The sequence below is a fragment of the Chiloscyllium plagiosum genome, unplaced genomic scaffold (genome assembly GCF_037043375.1).
Source record: "Chiloscyllium plagiosum isolate Xiang-an unplaced genomic scaffold, Cpla_swu_hap1 HiC_scaffold_2, whole genome shotgun sequence".
Taxonomy (NCBI): Eukaryota; Metazoa; Chordata; class Chondrichthyes; order Orectolobiformes; family Hemiscylliidae; genus Chiloscyllium; species Chiloscyllium plagiosum.
Genome location: NW_028270140.1, coordinates 66,438,293 through 66,462,030, shown reverse-complemented (window position 1 = coordinate 66,462,030; position 23,738 = coordinate 66,438,293). Strand labels below are relative to the sequence as shown.

Genomic DNA, 23,738 nt, shown 5'->3' with positions numbered 1-23,738 from the left:
AAAATAGGTTCAATTGCCAATGTAATTGTGTTTTACGATTGTAAGATTTTGGGAATCACTTTAATTGTAACACCTCGTCAGTTACAGCTAGAAACAGTTTGAAAATGTCAATTTAAAGCTTTACTCACCTTGATTAGTTACAAGACTCATTCCAAGTAAAAGTTTATTTTCACAGAACTTATTAAAGTTATCATTGTAAATACAAACGATTGATAAGAAAGGCAGTGGATTCAGTCAGTGCTTAATGGAGCACAGGCTTTCAATGGTTAATTTGACTGGGTGTACCTCTTTCTATTCTGTTAACCGAAGTTCTCTCTTTTTCTTTATGGCTGGTTCCACAGACATCGTTGAGGATACGCTTGTCTTATTGTGCTAACATTATTAGATTTAGTTACACTGTTGATCCTACCCTCTAACATGACTGTATGATGCAAGATTGAATTAGATCTTGAAATAGTCATTGAGTTGTGCAGAACTTGAGTATTGCTGAGAAAAAGGTTATTTTGTTGGTTATTCATCTTACATTCATCAAGATAATTCCCAAGAAATACAAAAATAAGGAGAAAACACTGCATAAGAGGAGAATGCTGATTTGGTCAGCATGTGGGCTCAGAGTGGCCCCAAATTTGCAAACAAAACCATACAGCATTCTATTTTTAATAATTGGTTACAGTCCCTCTATGCCTGTTCTAAAATCTCAAGTTGTATTCCCAGTTTTTGAGTTTGTCCCTTACTTGTATCCATCTTCTATATATTCCTATTATTTTCCCGACCCTTACATGACTCAAATGATTTTTTTAACTTTGCATTATTCCCTCTATTCTTGTTACATTTGAAAACAGTTTCGCAAGGAAATGTGTGTCAATGCTTTGAGCTAAAACTGTCAATATTACATAAGACTGATTTAAACATATTGTGCCCTTATCCAGTAGCTAAGCATGATTGAAACCCATTCTTCAGTACTGTGGAAGCCTGGTGTCATTTTTACAAATGAGATGTCCTATCCAGCGAAGCTAGTTTTGAGTTTTCAGTATCTCAATAATGGGCACGTTGGCTTTGGAAAGGATACTCATGTTGGATCACTCTTGTTGCCACTGAATCTGGATGATCTTATGTGGGCTGTGATTGTTGTGCTTTTTCAGTGCTTTGAGGTACTTGTTATAGATTGTCCAAGTCTTCAAAGCATTTGGGGCAAGGAGTCACTGCTGCCTGATAAGCCATGAACTTAGCTGAGTCTTCCTAACCACTCAACGTGCACAACATTGCTTTTGACTTTGCAGCTTTTGTTGTTCCTGAAACCTCTTTAAAATTGTACTGTTTAATTTCTATTGCCACACCCCATTCTTCCAAACATATCGCTCAACAATCTCACCTGTCATTTATCCGCCAATTTCGTCAGCCTAAGTAGTCCTTACAATTTAGACCATAAGGCATAGGAGTGGAAGCAAGGCCAATCGTTCCATCACGTCCACTCTGCCAGTTAATCATGGCTGGGCATTTCAATTCCACTTACCCACAATGATCCCGTAGCCCTTAATTCCTTACAAGGTCAAGAATTTATCAGTCCCTGCCTTGAAGACACCCAACATCCCGGCCTCCACTGCGCTCCGTGGCAATGAATTCAGCAGGCCCATCACTCTCTGGCTGAAGAAATGTCTCCTCATTTCCATTCTAAATTGACCCCCTCTAATTTTAAAGCTGTGCCCACAGGTCCTAGTCTCCCCGCCTAACAGAAATAACCTCCCAGTGTCCACCCTTTCTAAGCCAGGCCTTATCTTGTAAGTTTCTATTAGATCTCCCTCAATCTTCTAAACTCTAATGAATACAATCCAAGGATCCTCAACCAATCATCATATGTTAAGCCTACCATTCTCGGGATCATCCGTGTGAATCTCCGCTGGACACGCTCCAGTGTCAGTATATCCTTCCTGAGGTGTGAGACCCAAAATTGGACACAGTATTCTAAATGCGGCCTAACTAAAGCTTTATAAAGTCTCAGAAGCACGTCGCTGCTTTTATATTCCAATCCTCTCGAGATAAATGACAACATTACATTTGCTTTCTTAATCACGGACTCGACCTGCTAGTCAACCTTTAGAGAATCCTGGACTAGCACTCCCAGATCCCAGTACTTCTGCTTTGAGTTTTCTCACCGTTTAGAAAATTAGTCCATGTCTGTGTTCTTTTTTCCAAAGTGCAAGATCTCGCACTTGCTCACATTGAATTTCATCAGCCATTTCCTGGACCACTGTCCTAAGCTGTCTAAATCTTTCTGCAGCCTCCCCACCACCTCAGTACTATCTGCCTGTCAGCCTAACTTCGTATCATCGGTGAACTTCGCCCCCTGTCCCTTCAGCCAGCTCATTAATAGTCATAAAGATGTACAGCACAGAAACAGACTCTTTGGTCCAACTCGTCCATGCCGATCAGATATCCTAACCTAATCTAGTCCCACTTGCCAGCACCCGCCCCATATCCCTCCAAATTCTTCCTATTCATATACCCACCCAGATGCCTTTTAAATGTTGCAATTGCACAAGTCTCCACCACTTCATCTGGCAGCTCATTCCATACATGTACCACCCTCTGCGTGAAACCGTTGCCCCTTAGGTCTTTTTTATATCTTTCCCCTCTCACCTTAAACCTATGCCTCTAGTTCTAGACTCTCCCACCCCAGGGAAAAGACTTTGTCTATTTATCCAATCCATGCCGCTCATGATTTTATAAACCTCTAGAAGGTTACCCCTCAGCCTCTGACACTCCAGGGAAAACAGCCCCAGCCTATTCAACCTCTCCCTATAGCTCAAATCCTCCAACTCTGGCAACATCCTTGTAAATCTTTTCTGAACCCTTTCAAGTTTCACAACATCCATCTGATAGGAAGGAGACCAGAATTGCACACAAAATTCCAAAAGTGGCCTAACCAACGTCCTGTACAAGCACCATATATAAGATGAACAGCTGCAGCCCCAACACTGAACCCTGCGGGACCCCACTTGTCACGAGCTGCCATTCCAAAAAAGAACCTTTTATCCCAACTCTCTGCCTTCTGTCAGACAGCCAATCCTCAATCCATGCCAGTAGCTCACCTCGACCACCAGGGGCCCTCACCTTACTCAACAGCCTCCCATGAGGCACCTTTGGAAGTTTAGATAGATAATATCCACTGAGTCTCCCTGGTCTAACCTACTTGTTACCTCTTCAAAGAATTCTAACAGGCTTGTCAGGCACGACCTCACCTTACTAAATCCATGCTGACTTGTTCTTTTCCGACCCTGCACTTCCAAGAATTTAGAAAGCTCATCCTTAAGGTGGATTCTAGAATTATACCTGCAACTGAGGTTAGGCTAATCAGCGTATAATTTTCCATCTTTTGTCTTGATCCTTTCTTGAACAAGGGAGTTACAACAGCGATTTTCCAACTGTCTGGGACTTGCCCTGACTCAGTGACTTTTGGAAGCCTCCGCTATATCCTCAGTCACCTCTGTCAGAACTCTAGGGTGTCGCCCATCCGGGCCAGGAGATTTATCGATTTTTCGACCCTTTAGCTTTTCTAGCACTTTCTCTTTTGTAATGGCTACCATACTCAACTCTGCCCCCTGACTCTCCTTAATTGTTGGGATATTATTCATGTCTTCCACTGTGAAGACTGACGCAAAGTACTTATTACGTTCTTCAGCTATTTCCTTATCTCCCAGCACTAAACTTGCAGCATCAATTTGATGCGGCCTAATGTCTACTTTTGTCTCTCATTTGTTTCTTATGTATTGAAAGAAACTTTTACTACCATTTCTAATATTACTGGCTAGCTTACCTTCATATTTGATCCTCTCCTTCCATATTTCTCTCTTGGTTATCCTCTGCTTGTTTTTGTAGTCTTCCCAATCTTCTGATTTCCCAGTGCTCTTGGCCACTTTATAGGCTCTCTCTTTTTCTTTGACATATTTCCTGACTTCCTTTGTCAGCCCGGATAATCTTTTTTTTTTCTTTGGGATGAACCTCTGTACTGTGTCCTCAATTACACCCAGAATCTCCTGCCATTGTTGCTGTACTGTCTTCCTCATTGCTTCCAGTCAATTTTTGTCATACCCCTGTAATTACCTTTATTTAACTGTAACACCATCGCATCTGATTTTGCCTTCTCTCTTTCAAACTGCAGACTGAACTCTACTATATTATGATCACTGCCTCCTAAGTGTTCCCTTACTTTTAAAATCTTCTTTAATGTCTAGCTCATTACATAGCACTAAGTCCAGAATAGCCTGCTCCCTTGTGGGCTCCATCACAAGCTGTTCCAAAAAGCCATCCTGTAAGCATTCCATGAATTCTCTTTGTTTGGATCCACTGGCAACATTATTCACCCAGTCCACCTGCATGTTGAAGTGCCCCATGTTCACCGTGACCTTGCCTTTCTGACATGCCCTATTTATTTCCTAGTACATCTTGCAATCCTGGTCCTAACCACTGCTTTTGGGGGTCTGTAGATAATTCCCATTATGGTCTTTTTGCCTTTGTGGTTCCTCAATTCTACTCGCACAGACTCCACATCATCTGACCGTACGTCATTCAGTGCCATAGATTTAATCTCATTCTTAACTAACAAGGCAACCCCGCTCCCTCTGCCGACCTCCCTGTCATTTTGATAAGTTATAAATCCTTGGATGTTTACCTGCCTGCAACCACATCTCTGTGATGCCTACTACATCATAATCATTCACGATGATTTGTTCCGTTAATTCACCTGCTTTGTTACGAATACTATGAGCATTCAGGTAAAGCACCTTAATGCTAATGCATTTTTCAAGTTTTGTGTCATGTATAAATTTTGAATTTTTACTCTCTCACCAAGTCTGGTTCACTAATGTGGATTGAAAAAAGCTGTGGTTCTAATAGCAACCATGGGGGGACCCCAAAGAAAATTATTCAATAGTATAAAAATAAACAGCACTACTTCTGTTTCCTATAACATATCCAGCTTTGTATTCTTCCTAATGTTGCTTTTTCCATGGACCTCAATGTTGTGGACAAAGCTACTTCATGGCACTTTATCAAACACCTATTGGAATGCCAAATGCATCGACCACATTTCACTCTTCAACGCTCTGTCACTTCATCAAAAGACTCAATCAAATTGGTTCAAAATGATTTGCCTTTGACAAATTAGTCCATACTTGTCCAATTTACTGTTATTTTGGACCAGTTTATTGCTTCTAAAAGCTTTAAAAGATGGTGAGATATTCTTGTACATTCAGTCACTGTGTTGTCTTGGGAAATACAATTCTAAAGGATTATAAGAGTCATAAATTTAAATGCATCTTGTTACAAAGTTATCTCTAACATAAATATAACTTTAGTCAAATAGAATTTTTTCTCTGCTAAAACACCACATACTAAAATAAAGCCAATGTAGAATGCATCTGCTATGTCGTCTTCTTCCTTCGTGCAGTCAATCTTTTCTCGCCTTCCTTTATTGACATCACCAGAGCCTGAGAATGTGAGCCCCTTCAGTCTTACAGGTTGAAAGTACTTGCATTGTCACCAAGTGAAATCCCTTGACATACTTAGAGTCATAGGGCCATAGAGATGTACAGCACAGAAATAGACCCTTCGATCCAACTCGTCCATGCTGACCAGATAGCCCAACCTCATCTAGTCCCACCTGCCAGGACCTGGCCCATAGCCCTCCAAACCCTTCCTATTCATATACTCATCCAGATGTCTTTTAAATGTTGCAATTATACTAGCCTCCACCACTTCCTCTGGCAGCCCATTCCATACATGTACCATCTTCTGTGTGAAAAGGTTGCCTTAGGTCTCTTTTATATCTTTCCCCTCTCACCCTAACCCAATGCTCTCTAGTTCTGGACTCCCGCACCCGAGGGAAAAGACTTTGTCTATTTATCCTGTCCATACCCCTCATGATTTATAAACCTATATAAGGTCACCCCTCAGTCTACGATGCTCAAGGAAAAACAACCCCAGCCTATTCAGCCTCTCCCTATAGCTCAAATCCTCCAACCCTGGCAACATCCTTGAAAATCTTTTCTGAACCCTTTCAAGTTTCACAACCTCTTTCCGATCGGAAGGAGACCAGAATTGCACGCAATATTCCAACAGTGGCCTAACCAATGTCCTGTACAGCCGCAACATGACCTCCCAACTCCTGTACTCAATACTCTGACCATTAAAAGAAAGCATACCAAACGCCTTTTTCACTATCCCATCTACCTGCAACTCCACTTTCAAGGAGCTATCAACATGTACCTCTTTGTCAAGTGAAGCTAAGCAGAGTCACCTGATATGAAAGTAATAGATTGTATAGGTTATAGTTAGGCAGAATAATATAACGTTAGGTTAATAGATGAATATGTTTTGATCATGTAATTATAAATAAACTAAACAATTGTAAAAGATCAATCTCCCTGTTAATCTTACATTCTCTTCCCTTTACACTATCACTATTCAAGTCTATATTAAGTTATCTTCCCAAAACTTGGTTACGTATAGAATATGTTCAGTACTGTAATAGCACTTTTATTCCTTCTTAACTTATTTTGTCCTTGACTACTTAAGCATCCTCTCTCTCCAGCACTTTCCAATTACATTCTCAGCCAATGCTTCTACCTCTCCCGTTTCCTTTCCCAAATTTCCTATCCTATGTTTCCTGAATATCCTCTATCGAGGAATATTTAGCACCTGGTCCTTCCCTTCTTTAAGATAGATCTCCGTTATTGCAAAAACATCGTATTCCCAAGTTTGTATGGGAGTAGACCTTCCGTTAGCTCATGTTCACAGCAGTTGGAAGTGAATTCTCCAAACCTATTCTAGCCCTGAAAATGATAACAGTTGTGATTTTGCTACATTCCTCCTGTTTTTTACAGCACTCCTAGTGATCTTGCAATGACATGTTTATAGTCAATAGATTGTTTCATTGTAAATTACTCAAAATGAATGAAATTAGAGAATAAGTGTGGTGTACTCATTGAATTCTCAAAGCCTATCCTAGCCCTGAAAACAATAACAATTGTGGTTTTACTGCATTTCTATCATTTTTCACAGTACTCTTAGTAACCTGGTAGTAGTTAAAAAATCAACTAGGAGAAAGTGAGGACTCCAGATGCTGGAGATCAGAGCTGGAAAATGTGTTGCTGGAAAAGCGCAGCAGGTCAGGCAGCAACCAAGGAGCAGGAGAATCGATGTTTCGGGCATAAGCCCCTTCTTCAGGAATGAGGAGGGTGTGCCAAGCAGACGAAGATAAAAGGTAGGGAGGAGGGACTTGGGGGAGGGGTGTTGGGAATGCGATAGGTGGAAGGAGGTTAAGGTGAGGGTGATAGGCCAGAGAGGGGGTGGGGGCGGAGAGGTCGGGAAGAAGACTGCAGATCAAGAAGGCGGTGCTCCTCCACCACTCCCTCGTCAGGTCCACACCCCCCACCAACCCAACCTCCACTCCCAGCACCTTCCCCTGCAACCGCAAGAAATGCAAAACTTGCGCCCACACCACCTCCCTCACTACCCTCCAAGGCCCCAAGGGATCCTTCCATATCCATCACAAATTCACCTGCACCTCCACACACATCATTTACTGCATCCGCTGCACCCGATGTGGCCTCCTCTACATTGGGGAGACAGGCCACCTACTTGCAGAACGTTTCAGTGAACACCTCTGAGACACCTGCACCAACCAGTCCAACCTCCCCGTGGCTGAACACTTTAAGTCCCCCTCCACTCCACCAAGGACATGCAGGTCCTTGGCTGCCTCCATCGCCAGACCATGGCAACATGACGCCTGGAGGAAGAGTGCCTCATCTTCCACCTTGGAACCCTCTAACCACAAGGGATGAATGCAGATTTCTCCAGCTTCCTCATTTCCCCTCCCACTCCCCCCCCCTTTTCTCAGTCCCAACCCTCGGACTCAGCACCGCCTTCTTGACCTGCAATCATCTTCCCGACCTCTCCGCCCCCACCCCTCTCCAGCCTATCACCCTCACCTTAACCTCCTTCCACCTTTTGCATTCCCAACGCCTGTCCCCCAAGTTCCTCCTCCCTACCTTTTATCTTAGCCTGCTTGGCACACCTTCCTCATTCCTGAAGAAGGGCTTATGCCCGAAACGTCTATTCTCCTGCTCCTTGGATGCTGCCTGACCTGCTGCGTTTTTCCAGCAACACATTTTACAGCATATTTATAAATTACACAACACCATATTAAAGTCCAATGGGTTTATTTGGAACACTTATGCTTCCAAGTAAACCTGTTGGACTATAATCTGGTGTTGTGTGATTTTAAAATTTATCTACCTGAATCCAACACCGGTACCTCCACATTATAATATGTCATTTACATGTTTCTAGTCAATAGTTTCACTTTAAATCCTCAAAATGAAGGAAGTTAGAGAATAGAGATGGAAATGTGTTGCTGGAAAAGCGCAGCAGGTCAGGCAGCATCTAGGGAACAGGAGAATCGAGACGTTTCGGGCATTAGCCCTTCTTCAGGAATGCCCGAAACGTCTCGATTCTCCTGTTCCCTAGATGCTGCCTGACCTGCTGCGCTTTTCCAGCAACACATTTCCATCTCTGATCTCCAGCATCTGCAGACCTCACTTTCTCCTCGAAGTTAGAGAATAGACTTGGTGTTCTCATTGAAATGAATATCCAGATTCTAACTCACAGTTGCCCAACCTTTTTGGTTAGGAAACATTCCACTTGAAGGAAATTTTCAGGAAGGCAAGGTTTTCCTAACAGGAAAGATGAGCTTCAGCAAGATAAACAATGCCACAGCATCAGATAGATAATTTAAATTAATAAAAATGACCATTTATAAAGGACCAATAGCAGAGCTAACTAATAAAACCCACGTATCTTTGGCTAAGAAGCAGATGTAGAAAGAGAAAAAAAGACAAGACTCAAAGACCTCATCAAAGGAATTGGAACTGGGTTGAGCTAAGGAGTTGGGTTTACTGTATGTAATACTAACCTTACTTTACCTCTGGGGCACTTTCAAACCTGGCCTCAGCAGCATTTACATGAAAATGGAGTTGGGAGTGGATTGTCTTTCAGCCTGTGTTTGCTTATCTCGCAGCCTGTTCCATGGATAGATTTTTGGGAAGGGAGGAGGAGGAAAACAGGCTTATTTTCAACTCAGTCTTACTGTCCCTCCTATCCTTTGCACCCATCCTCTCACTCACGTCTGCCTGCCAATCCATGTTGCACTTCAGAAGAGTACCATATTTCAGATTTGCATAAAATAACTTTGAAATATAAAATTGCCATTGTTGATGTATTCACAATCTACTGGGATGTAAAGTGGCCATTGTATTGCACATCCTGTTTCTTTGCATATGTAGCAAAAATACATGGGAACTTATCAATAGTGAGCTCAGCATTCTAGACAACAATTTAAGTCGACGCGACTGAACTCACTCATGCAAGAAAACCTGAGCCATTCTATCATTTCTCATTCCATGAGACTTGGTCCATGTATCACAGTACACTGTATCATGAGTACTGAACCCAACATTTGCCTTAATACAACAGATTGTTGATCACCTTATTGTATCAGTACAATGGAAGTGCAACAAATTGACCAGTTCGAAAGGATGGTTTGCAATAATTCTGTAGTTAATTATTTACTGTGTCTTTTTGCAATTTCAATTGACCACTGTGAGAGAGTACCTGGCAATTCATCAGTCTTACACTTGTGACTGCTGTAAATGACAAAAGCAGAATGAAAAAGATCTTTGGGATGTGGGAGCAGGGTAGGTAAACATGATTTCAACTCTTTAGTTGCATAGAGCGTAAATGCAAGCAGAGACTATGTAGGCCAGTTGCTACTGTTTGCACTGTAACTTTCATATATTTTAATATATAACAACATTATTTTCCATGTCTAGTCCTCTTTTAACTAATTCAATTATATTTTTTGTAAGAATGTGCATTATTGAGAGTAAATTTTAACATAGATTTTACAGCTTGAAAGCTGGTATTTGAGTTTATTACACAGCACAATCAGCACATTGCTGATAGCACTGGTTACTGAAAACTAAGGGTCTTCAGATACCCAAATCCTTATAATGCCATAAACTACCATTTGCTCATTTCTAAACTTTGTGCCTCTGTGCTTTTCCTGTGCATGCTTTTAACAGTTTAACGTATGCACAGCTTGCGGACAACTGGATATTCCTCACTAGCATTTAAATAAGAATTCTGTATACTTCATAATAAACGGATGAATCTTGGATTCCACCAAATAATGTTGCTGAAACATATTTTTAAATGCATCATGGCTTTTCTAAGATTCCTGTCTAGCATACAGAAGTAAAATATTCACATTTTGGGCATAACAGCTGAGCAAAGTAGATGTTGGCCAGACACCTTTGCACCAGTATAGATAATGGGAAAGTACATAAGTTGAAGTCTCAAATGCAGCTTTAAAATGTAACAAAAACAGAAATTGCTAGACAAGTTGAGCAGATCTGGCAGCATCTGTGGAGAGAAATCAGAGTTACTGCTTCAAGTACAGTTTTCTGTTCTGATTAAGGGTTGCTGGATCTGAAACATTAACCCTGATTTCTCTGCACAGATGCTGCCATCCATCACACCCCAGCTCCTGTAAATTCCTCATTGCTTGTAACTGTTGTTCCAACCAATCCGTGCAATCCAATAGGATTTGCAACTAAATGCACTTCCTACAGACGTAATCATCAGTAACACGGAAACTTTCCCTAATTTCCCATATCTGACAGGAAGAGCACACTGCTCTACTAAAGGCCATCTTTGCACTTTAACAATCTACAGACCCAGAAAGTAGCACAGTCTTACTGCTCTCAAAAACACTCCTCCAGGATAACTTCGTAGCTATGTTTTATATCTTTACAGTTTAATCAAGGTTCAGATCTCAGTAAAAACATGCAATTGAGAAAGAATCTACTCTCTTCACTATTGTAGATTTACAAAAACAGTAAGGTTACACTTTAAAAGCCAGCCACATAGCTGCTGCTGTGTTGTGAGTTCCCCCACACAGGTTTCTCGAAGATCAGCTGTGAATTTCACTGTTTGCTTATTTTTCTTAGATGAACTCCAAAGTCCAGAGATACTTGAAACCAAACAGCTGAGGCAGTCAGCTGAGCAGGTTCACTGCTATGTCAAACAACTGTGCAAGTTTAGTTCTCTGTTTGTTTCACTTCCCAAATTGTCACTGCTTTGTCTGTCTTCCTCCTTTTTAAAGTGCTATTGTTTTGATCTATTTTTCCCCAATGTTCCAGAACAATGCAAGAGCTTATACAACAGTAATTACTGCTCCTAGAATTTAAAGAAAATCAGCTTGAACACTGAAAATACCTCAAAAAAGGAGCAGCTCCTACAGCCACATTTTTTCCTGTCCTCCATCTGAGAATTATCCAGAATCCTTCCTTGATTTACATTACTTTCATTTGAGCGAACACATAATTATGTTAACATACGTTTGTGATGGAATACGTTCAGCATCAAAGTTAAATTGCAAAACACCAAAGATTGGACAAGTGTGAATTCATTTAATTAACTAATGATAACTGGAAGCTGCATTCTTTGCTTTATTTTTCAGCTCTATTTCCATTTTATAGTTGTATTTTTCATATTGAAATGTTTATAATAATGAATGTAGCAGGAAGTGAAAGGTCAGTTGATTTTGTTGACAGGCAGTTAATGCTGAAGTGTTTGTCTCCATTTTGTTAGATCCAACACCAGATATGCAATATATCTTTAAGAGACAGATTTATCACCATGTAACCTAATGTTGAAACTCTCAGTCCCTATCTTACTGAACTCTTTTCTCTTACAGCAAGTCTTGCTGAGGGAAGCTTGCCAAAGTACATCCAAATTGCTCAGGTTGAGTGCAGCCATGCTTGTGTTTGTATTGTAGTGTATGTTTTAAATATATTGGAAGGTGTTACAAACATTAATTGAATTCTTCAGTACTACATAATTCAACCTTCTTTTACAGAAGCTAACATAAGTATTACATTGTGATATTGGCAGGTCATCACTATCACATACCATATCACTTCCTGTCCTGCCCTGTCCTGCAGCTTTAACAGTAATGCCGCCATTATTACTGGCAGCTATCATTCTGTCACTTCGCAGTGATATGACATTGCAATTCAATATAAAATAGGGGTACAATTTTAAAGTGAATGCAGGCACAGAGGGACCTCAGTGTTTATGTGCACAGATTGCTGAAGGTGGCAGCACAGGTAATAATCAGGTAATAAAACATACAGTGCCCTTCGCTTTATTAGCAGGGTCATGGAGTAAGGAGGTGATGTTGAACTTGTATCAGACACTTGTTAAACCTGAGCTGGAGTATTATATATAGTTCTGCATAACTCATTATAGGAAGGATGCCATCTCATTGCAGAGTTTGTAGAGTGATTCACAAGAATGATTCCAGGGATGAGAAATATCAGTTATGAGGATAGATAGAAGAAGTTAGCTCTGTTCTCCTTGGAGACAAGGCAGCTGAGGAAACCTGGTAAAGGTTTTCAAACTCATGAGCAGGCTTGATGGAATAAATAGGGAGAAACTGTTCAGCCTATTAACAGGATAGAGAACTATTTAAAATAAAAGAAAATCAGAAGTTGCTGGAAAAGCTCAGCAGGTCTGGCAGCATCTGTGAAGAGAAATCGGAGTCACCGTTTCGGGTCCAGTGACCCTTCACCAGAACTGATGGTAGCTAGGAAAATGTTGGTTTATATGCAGAAGATAGGATGGGGTTAAGGAGTAAAGAGTAAATGGTAGGTGAGGATAAAGCCCAGAGAGAGAGAGAGAAGAACAGTTAGCCAGACATAGGAGGGGATAATAAACTGGCTAGCAGGGTGAATAGCTGTTAATGGAGATTGTCAGTGACTAACAATAGGTAGTGTATAATGCCAGACTCTGTGATTGCAAGGCCTGGTGTGTGTGTGGGTGTTGGTGTGGATGTGTGTGGGTGTGGATGTGGTAAGGGACTAGGACATGGGAGAGTTCAGCCCCTAAAATTATTGAACTCGATATTGAGTCTGGAGGGCTGCTGTGTCCCCATGCGGAAAATGAATTGTTGTTTTACCAGTGTGCGCTGCTCTTCACTGGAACCCTACAGCAGTCCTGAGACAGAGATGTTGGCCAGAGATGCAGCTGGAGGCTCAGGGTACCTTTTGCGGGTAGAATATAGATGTTCTATGCTTCGTTTCCCCAGTGTAAAGAAAACCATATTTTGAACAGCAAATGCGGTGGACTAGATTGTAAGAATGCAGGCAAAGTGTTTCTTCATCTGGAAGCTATGTTTGGGCCATTGGGTACTGAGGAGGGAGGAGATAAATGGGTAGGTGTTACACCTTCGATTGCAAGGAAGGTACTGTGCCAGTGGTGTTGGGAGTGAAGGAAGAGTGGACCAGTGTGTTTCAAAGGGGATGGTCCCTGCGGAAGGTGAACAAGGGAGGGGAGGGTATCTGATGGTGGCATCTCGCTCAAGTCATAGAGATATACAGCACAGAAACAAACCCTTCGGTCCAACCCGTCCATGCTGACCAGATATCCCAACCCAATCTAGTCCCACCTGGCAGCATCCAGCCCATATCCCTCCAAACTGTTCCTATTCCTATACCCATCCAAATGCCTCTTAAATGTTGCAATTGTACCAGCCTCCACCACATCCTCTGGCAGCTCATTCCATACACGTACCACCCTCTGCGTGAAAATGTTGCCCCTTAGGTCTCTTTTATATCTTTTCCCCCCTCACCCTAAACCTCTGCCCTCTAGTTCTGGACTCCCCGACCCCAGGGAAAAGACTTTGTCTATTTATCCTATCCATGCACCTCATAATTTTGTAAACCTCTATAAGGTCACCCCTCAGCCTCCGACGCTCCAGGGAAAACAGCCCCAGCCTGTTCAGTCTCTCCCTGTAGCTCAGATCCTCCAACCCTGGCAATATCCTTGTAAATTTTTTCTGAACCCTTTCAAGTTTCACAACATCTTTCCAATAGGAAGGAGACCAGAATTGCACGCAGTATTCCAACAGTGGCCTAACCAATGTCTTGTACAGCCGCAACATGACCTCCCAACTCCTGTACTCAATACTCTGATCAATAAAGGAAAGCATACCAAATACCGCCTTCACTATCCTATCTATCTGTGACTCCACTTTCAAGGAGCTAGGAATCTGCACTTCAAGGTCTCTTTGTTCAGCAACACTCCCTAGGACCTTACCATTAAGTGTATAAGTCCTGCTAAGATTTGTTTTCCCAAAATGCAGCACCTCGCATTTATCTGAATTAAACTCCATCTGTCACTTCTGAGCCCATCTGATCCAGATCATGTTGTAATCTGAGGTAACCCTCTTCAGACAGTAGAAATGGCAGCTAATGATCTTCTGGATGTGGATGTTGGTTGGATGGCAGGTAAGTACAAGGAGAATCCTATCTATGTTGTGGGAGGGAAGCGAGGAGGTGAGGGTGGACTCATGGGAGATGGGTCAGACCTGGTTGAGGCCTGTCAACAACAGCTGGGGAATTCTCGGTTGAGGAAGAAGGTGGACATTTCAGAGGCTCTCTTGTTGAAGTTGGCCTTATTTGAACATATGCAATGGAGACGGAGGAGCTGGGAGAATGGAATGAAGTCTTTACAGGAAACTGGGTGTGAGGATGTATAGTCCAGTAGCTGTGGGAGTCGGTGGATTGCATTACAATGGATATTGGTGGCCGGGCTATCCCCAAAAATAGAATGGAAGAGAGAAGTCAGAGACCAGGTGAAAGTGAGGGCAAGATGGAAATTGGAAGCAAAATCAATGCACTTTTCCAATTCCAGACGAGAGGGGGAAGCAGCACCCTCGATATCATCGATATATCGAAGAAAGAGTTGTAGGTGGGGGCTGGAGTAGGATTGGAACAAGGAATGTTCCCCGTATCCCACGAACAGACAAGTATAATTGGGGCCTGTGTAGGTACCCCTGGCCACCTCTCTGACCTGAAGAAAATGAAAGGAGTTTAAACAGAAATTGTTATGGGCGAGGACAACCTCAGCCAAGTGGAAAAGGGTTGTGGTGTGTGGGGACAGTTCAGGCCTTTGCTGCAGGAAGAAGCAGAGAGTCCTGAGACTATCCTGATGGGGGATGGATAATTAAAGGAATTGCACGCCCGTAGCATAGAAGAGGCAGCTGGACCCTGCAGACTGGAAATTCTGAAACTGGCATAAAGCATCAGAGTAATCACGGATGTACATGGGCAGGGAATAGACTTGAGGAGAAGAGACTGAGTCAAGGTAGGAAGAGCTGGGTTCTGTGGGGCAGGCGCAGGCTGAAACAATGGGTCGCCATGGGCAGTCCTGTTTGTGGATTTTTAGAAGGAGGTAGAAGCGATCTGTGCGGGGCTGGGGGAACTATCAACTGGGAGGCAGTGGGAGGGGAGGAGATCACCAGATGAAATTAGGTCCATAACCATAGTTGATACAATGACCTGATGTGTCATGGTGGGGTCATGGTCCAGGGGGAGATAGGAGGTATCTGAGAGCTGGCATTCAGCCTCTGCAACATAGAGATCAGTACGCCAGACTACAACAAGCACCACCCTTATCGACAGGCTTAATAACAAAGTCGAGGTTGGACCTGAGCGTACAGAGTGCAGTCAGCTTGGGGAGAGAGAGAGAGAGGTTGGATTGGGTGAGGGAGGGTCTAGACTAAAGAGCCTTGGTGTTTAAGGAACTTACAAAAGGAGCAAATGGACGCAAGAAGAAACTTTTTCACACAGCAAGCTAATAGGGTGTAGAATGCACTGCCTGAAAATATGTTGGATGCAGATTCAAATGAGGCATTCAAGAGGCAATTTGTTATGGACTAGGCTCAACCCCTCAAAACATTTTAAGCAGGTAGCCCAGACCATAAATTTGCTATTTGTTTCAGGTAAGTGTATAGTGGTTTTCAGGAGTGAATTAGCTGATCAGACTGGCAAGTTTTAAACAAACAACTTATTTACAAAACTACAGAATGAAACACAACTTGAGAGTTACAGGTTAGCCAGGGAAGACCTAAAGAGAGAGCTAAGAAGAGCCAGGAGGGGACATGAAAAGTAATTGGCAGATAAGATCAAGAAAAACCTTAAAGCTTTCTATAAGTATATCAGGAATAAAAGAATGACTAGAGAAAGATCACGGATAGAAGTGGGAGGTTGTGCATGGAGTCTGAGGAGATAGAGGAAGCACTAAATGAAAATCTTTCATCAGTATTCACATTGGAAAAGGATAATGTTGTTGAGAATACTGAGACACAGGCTACTAGATGAGACTGGATTGAGGTTCACAAGGAGGAGGTGTTAGCAATTCTGGAAAGTATGAAAATAGATAAGTTCTCTGGGCCGGATGGGGTTTATCCTAGGATTCTCTGGAAAGCCAGTGAGGAGATGGCAGAACCTTTGGCTTTGATCTTTACGGCATCATTGTCTATAGGAATAGTGCTAGAAGAGTGGAGGATAGCAAATGTTGACCCCTTGTTCAAGAAGGAGACTGGAGATAACCCTGGTAATTAAAGATGAGTTGAGACTTACTTCCGGTGTGGATAAAGTGTTGGAAAAGGTTATAAGAGAGAGGATTTATAATCATGTAGAGAGGAATAAGTCCATTAGGGATAATCAACACATTTTTATGAAGGGTAGGTCATTCTTCACAAACCTTATTGAGTTCTTTGAGATGATGACTAAACAGGTGGATGAGGGTAAAGCAGTTGATGTGATGCATATGGATTTCAGTAAGGCTAGACGTAGGTTTGCTTGCTGAACTGGAAGGTTTGTTTTCAGATGTTTCATCACCATACTAGGTAACATCTTCATGGAGCCTCCGGAAGAAGTCCCTTTTTCCTGCTTAATGTTGGTGCGACTGACTGTCTGATGGTTTGCTGGGTTTCAGTAAGGTGTTTGATAAGGTTCCTCATGGTAGGCTATTACACAAAATACAGAGGCATAGGATTGGCAGTGATTTCGTGGTTTGGATCAGAAATTGGCTAGCTGAAAAAGGTGGTGGTTTATGCAAAATATTCATCCTGGAGTTCAGTTACTAGTCGTGTACCAGAAGGATCTGTTTTGGGACCACTGTTGTTTGTCATTTTTATAAATGACCTAGATGAGGGCGTAGAAGGATGGGTTAGTAAATTTGCGGATGACACTAAGGTCAGTGGAGTTGTGGATAGTGCATCCTGAAGGATGTTGCAGGTTACAGAGAGATACAGATAAGCTGCAGAGCTGGGCTGAGAGGTGGCAATGGAGTTTAATGTGGGAAAGTGTGAGGTGATTCAGTTTGGAAGGAGCAACAGGAATAAAGAATACTGGGCTAATGGTAAGATTGTTGGTAGTGTGGATGAGCAGAGAGATCTCGATATCCATATACACAAATCCTTGAAAATCTCCACCCAGATTGATAGGGTTGTTAAGAAGGCCTACAGTGTGTTAGCTTTTATTAGTAGAGGGATTGAGTTTTGGAGCCATGGGTCATGTTGCAGCTGTACAAAACTGTAGTGTGGCTGCACTTTTAGGAGCATTGTGTACAGTTCTGGTCACCGCGTTATAGGAAGCATGTGGAAGCTTTGGAAAGGGTTCAAAGGAGATTTAATAGGATGTTGTCTGGTATGGAGGGGAGGGCCTTATGAGGAAATGCTGAGAGACTTGAGGTTGTTTTCGTTAGAGAGAAGAGGAGGAGGTGACTTAATAGAGACATATAAAATAATCAGATTGTTAGATAGAGTAGACAGTGAGAGTCTTTTTCCTCAGATGGTGATGGCTAGCACGCGGGAGCTAAAATTGAGATATTGGACAGATGTCAGAGGTAGTTTCTTTACTCAGCGTAGTAGGAGCGTGGAATGCACTGTCTGCAAGATGAGTAGACTTGCCAACTTTAAGGGCATTTAAATGGTCATTGGATAAACATATGAACGAGAATGGAATATTGTAACATCGGGGGCCGAAGGGCTGCAATGTTCTATGTTCTGTGAACCCGACAGGAGTCCCAACTTGCAGATTCTGTTCCAAAATACTGGCAACAATCCCAATAAACAAATCCCTCAACACAAAGAGTAAAAATGACATAAAAAGCTTACTAGTTACAAAGGCAGAAGGAGGGGGAGCATCCAGTTTCAATTGTGACCCTGACTCAACTACACCCCCGACCTGAACTGACCTGTGCAGCTGGAGAGCTGGCCATAGCCACTTGATTATACCAGTTTTTAAAACTTGAAAGCTTTCTGCCTGAAGCATTATCTGTTCGGTATAAACAAAAGGGGCCCAATGAACCATTCAGCCTTCAGGCATGATGGAACCTTGGGTCATTTAGAACCTCCCTGAAAAAAAACCAAGGACACATGACCTTGTAAAAGGATCAGCTTTGTGTCAAATTGGATGATTATTTGCATAGAAATGGTGTGCAGGGATATGATTTGATTTATTATTGTCGCGTGTACTGAGAGACAGTGAAAAGTATTGTATTGCATGCTAACCAGACAAATCATACCTTTTATAAGTACATCAGGGTAATAGAACAGATTGCAAAATACTCTGTTACAGTTACAGAGAAGCTACACAGAAAGATCAACTCTAATATGAGAGGTCTGTTCATAAATCTGATAGCGGTGGGAAAGAAGTTGTTCTTAAATCTCTTGGTATTTATTTTCAAACTTTTGTAGCATCTGCCTGACACAAGAGGGTGAAAGAGAGTATAACCAGGATGGGTGGGGGGAGAGGGGGAATAATTTGATTATTGTTGGCTGCTTTCCCAAGGCAGCGTGCAGTGGAGATGGTGTCAATGGAAGGAGGACTGTTTTCGATGATGGACTGGGTTGCATTCACAACTGTTATTTCTTGCGATCTTGGGCAGAGCAGTTGCCATACCAAACTGTGATACATTTAGGTAGGATGTTTTCTGTGCACATCTATGAAAATCTGTAAGAGTCATTGTGGACATGCTGAATTTCCTTCCCCTTCTGAGGAAGTAGAAGTGTTGGTGTGCTTTCTTGACTCTAGCACGACGTGAATGGACCACGATAGTTTAGTTGGTGAAGGAACTTGAAGCTGTCAACCACCTCAGCACCACTGATACAGACAGGGGTGTGTCTTCCACTCCGCTTCCTGAAATGGATGACCAGCTGCTTCATTGTGCTGACATTGAGGGAAAGCTTTTTGCCTTTGTACCATGTCAGTAAGCTGTCTGTCTCCTTCCTGTACTCTGTCTCGTCATTGTTTGATATCCAACCCCCTACAATGGTGAAATCAGCAAATTTGGAAATGCAGCTGGATCTGAATTTGGTCATGTAATCATGCATGTATAAGGAGTACGGTGAGGGGCTGACTACGCAGCCTTATAAGGCACTGATGTTGAGGATTATTGTGGAGGAGAGGGACTTTGATAAAGAGTGGAGCTGGAAAAAGCACAGCAGATCAAGCGGTATCAGAGGAGGAGGGGACTCAACGTTTCAGGTCAGAACCTTTCATGTTGCCTAACCTTACTGCTTGCAGTCTGCAGGTCAGAAAGTCGAGAATCCAGTTGCAGAGGAGCGAGCAGAGTCCTAGGTCTTGGAGTTCGGAGATGAGTTTTGTTGGAGTTATGCTGTTGAAGGTGGAGCTAAAGTCATTAAATAGGAGGCTGACATAGGTATCGGTATCCAGATGTGCCAGGGAGTTAGTGTCTGCAATGGGCTATTGTAATGGTTGGCTAAGTGTAACAGATCAAGCCAACCTGGGAGGCTGGAATTGGTGTGTACTGTTACAAACCTGTCAAAGCACTTCATGATGATGATGTCACCGCCACAAGGTAATCGTCATTAAGGCACGTTGCCTGATTTTTATTTGGCACCAGGATGATGGTGGTCGTCTTGAAGCAGATGGAAGTTTTGCTTCACAGTAATGAGAATACTCTGCAAATACTCCCACAAACTGTTCCGCGCAGGTTCTGAGTGCACAGCTGGGAACTCCATCTGGACAGTCACTTTCTGTGGATTCATCCTCAAAAAGGCTGATATGACATCTGCGATGGTGACTGAGAGTACATGCGTACCCAAGGCTGTCTGGGCTGGTGATGTCATTTCACTGCCCGTCTGTTCAAAATGAGCAAAAAAGCATTGAGTTCATTGGGGAGGGATGTATTGTTGTCAGCAATTCTACTCAACTTTACTTTGTAGCCTGTTATATCATGTAAGCTTTGCCGTAGTCAATATGTGTTTGTGTGAACAGTCTGGAATTCTAGATTAGTTGGTTTTATCTCTTGGCATCATTGACGGCTTTGTGAGAATCTAATCTAGATTTCCTATGCAGATCAGGGTCACCTGACTTGAATGCCTCAGAGCTGGACTGCAGGAGATTGGCAGGTGGCTCCCTTATGAGATTGTGTTCATGAACGTGCTCAGTTAGAATCGCAGGAGGGATGATCCCAATGACTGAGCAGTACAGAATCAAGGGTCACAGTCTAAGTAGGCCATTTAGGACTGGGATGAAGAGAAATTCCTTTACCCACAGAGTGGTGAGCTTATGGAATTCTCAACCACAAAGTGGTTCAGATGAAAGCATTGAATGTTTTCAAGGACGTAGACATAGTTCTTAGGACTAAAGGGTTCAAAGATTATGTTGTGAAAGTGAGAACAGGGTTTTGAGTTGGACGTGGTCATATTGAACAGCAGAGCAGGCTTAATAGGCCAAATACTCCTCTTGTTTTCAATGTTTCTGTGTTGCTGTGCCTCCTAACAATGGTGTTAACACTAAGTGTGCCCAAAATGTAAATCAAAATTTTAATTTGATTAATCTGAAATACTGGAAGGTATTGATCACTTACTCTTATTTATAACAGATCAACAATGTCTGTCTATACTGCATTTTTAAAATAGAAAAATATCCCAACGCACTTTACAAAAGTGTACTGAGACAGAAATGAACACGTACCAAGAATAAGACAAATGTAGGACTCTATTGATGTTTTTTGAGTTAGTTAAGGAGGAAAGACAACAGAGTTTTCAGAAATGGATTGGGCTATTGAAGGGAAAATGAGTAGAAACAGTAATGATTACTATCCCATGTTAAATGGCCTTCTGGTAAGGCTGCACTTATTTCTGACATACTGACATTTCATTATTATATAACAAAAGAGCAGTAGAAGTTGGTTATTTTGAATTAGGAATAACTTTTGATTTCCAATGAAGAGCGCTTACTGTCTTTTTCTTCCTCTCCTAATTAACCTGCTGAGCCCTTGGGTTTCTTTTTGTCTCATAATTTAAAAATTGTCTAACTTGGTATTTCATTAAACTTGTTTCTTTTGTATTTTGCAATTTTGGGCGGCACGGTGGCACAGTGGTTAGCACTGCTGCCTCACAGCACCAGAGACCCGGGTTCAATTCCCGACTCGGGCGACTGACTGTGTGGAGTTTTCACATTCTCCCCGTGTCTGCGTGGGTTTCCTTCGGGTGCTCCGGTTTCCTCCCACAGTCCAAAGATGTACAGGTCAGGTGAATTGGCCATGCTAAATTGCCTGTAGTGTTAGGTAAAGGGGTAAATGTAGGGGAATGGGTGGGTTGCGGTCGGTGTGGACTTGTTGGGCCGAAGGGCCTGTTTCCACACTGTATTGTAATCTAATTTAAACAGTGACACTGATCACAGAACAAGATTAGCGTGGAATATAAAAATCGATAACGAATAGAAATCATCTGAGCTTTTACACAGTGATACAGATTTTACCTCTGCAGTTGAAGATGGGTTAAGGAAATGTTCTCACCCAGTTAACCTGTTTGATTGTAAACAGTACGTCCAAAAAATTAATGGATGGAATTTACTTCAACTTGGTACACAGGGTGTGGCAAAGGAAGAGTTAGTTTTTGGTAAAGGTGTGGATCTCGATCCTGAATCTTTAAATGATATCCTAATATTGGGAGGTTGGGTGAATTTAATTTTTTTAAGAATAACCTGGGTTTTGTTTAGAATGTTGTGGATTGCTTCAGCTGCTGTGGTAGTTTTCAGACACCTGTCGAAACATGAGCAGAGTTTTCAGAGCAGGTTTATTTTTAATTCACTCATGGGACATTGGTATTGCTGGCTGGCCTTTATTGTCTTTCCCTAGTTGCCTGGGGGTAGGTGGTGATGAACTGCGTCTTGAGCTCCTGCAGTCCATTTTCTGTAGACTGACCCACAATGCCATTAAGGGGGATTCCAGGATTTTAACCCAGCAACAATGAAGAAATGGCAATGTATTTTCAAGTCAGAATGAAGAGAGGCTTGGAGGGAAATCTGAACATGGTGGTGTTCCCATGTATCTACTGCTCTTGTCCTTCTAGATGGAAGTGGTTGTGGGTTTAGAAGGTGCTGCCTAAGGAGCTTTGGTGAATTTCTGCAGTGCATCTTGGGGGTAGTACATGCTGCTGCTACTGAGCTGTCTGAGGTGGTGGATGTTCTGGATACTTGTGGATTTGACACCAGTCAAATGGGCTGCTTTGTCCTGTATGGTGTCAAGCTTCTTGAGTGTTAGTGGAGCTGCACCCATCCCAGGAAATGAAGAATACTCCATCACAGTCCTGACTTGTGCTTTGTAGATGGTGGACAGGCTTTGGGGAGTCAGGAGGTGAGTTATTTGCTGCAATATTCCTAGCCTCTGACTTGCTGTTATAGCCACTGTGCTTCTGGTCAGTGCTAACCCCAAGGATGTTGATAGTTGGGAGTTGATATAACACCAGTGATGGTAACACCATTGAACCTCAAGAGACAGTGGTTACATCATCTGTTATCGGAGATGGTAATTGCGTGGCATTTGTGTGGCACAAATGTTGTTTACCAAATGTCAGTCAAAGCTTAGATGTTGTTGCATTTGAACATGGATTGCTTCAGTAACTGAGGAGTCATAAATGATGCTGAACATCGTGCAATCATTAATGAACATCCCCACTTCTGACCTAATGACCCCGGGAAAGTCATTGATGAAGCAATTGAAGATGGTTGGGCCGAGGATACTACCCTGAGGAACTCCTGCAGAGATGTCCTGGCCTCTAACAACCACTACTGTTGTCTTATGTGCCAATAATTACTCCAGTCAGTGGAGCGTTTGCCCCCCGATACCCATTGATTTGAGGTGTTCTTGGGCTCCTTGATGCCACACTTGGTTGAGTGTTGGCTTCTTGTCAAAGGATGTCACTTATTTTATCTTTTGAATTCAGCTTGTTTAGGTGTGGTTTGATCTGAGGTCTGTTGTTGGGATGGAAGCTCTTGACCTTTTTTCTTTCCATTTTTGCTCTTACAGAGCATCAACCAGACAGAAACACCTTCATGTTCATGAGACCGAAGATCAGTTAGAACTGCATAAATGTCCTAATGCAGTTTGACGTTAAATATGCAGAGTGTGGCAGAATTATGGACTACTATAGACAACAGAGTTAGATTCCAAAAAAAACCTGCTGATGCTGGAATCCAAAGTAGATAGGCACCAAGCCAGGCAGCATCAAGAGGTGGGGAAGTTGACATTAGGGAACGGTTCACCGAGCATCGCAGCTCTTGACCTCTCCCTTCACCCACCCAGAGTCCTGAAGAAGGGTTACATGTTGAAAAGTCGACTTCTCCACCTCCTGATGCTGCCTGGCTTGCAATAGACAATAGAGTGGCAATATTCTTGCTTTTTATTTCTTGCACAGATCTCTGGAAGTCCATGCTGTGGACAGCATCAGCCATAATGATAGCAGTGTGCAGACCCTTGCAGCATGCAGCTTAGAGAGAACATTGCTGAATGCCCTC

At 42.5% G+C, this 23,738-nt stretch overlaps 1 protein-coding gene across 5 annotated transcripts in view; it reads left to right on the top strand.

Moving 5' to 3' along the window:
- The window catches only part of dapk1 (death-associated protein kinase 1), a 265,283-nt gene that overhangs the window by 228,417 nt on the left and 13,128 nt on the right, over nt 1–23,738 (top strand). The gene's annotated exons all lie outside the window — the stretch shown is intronic.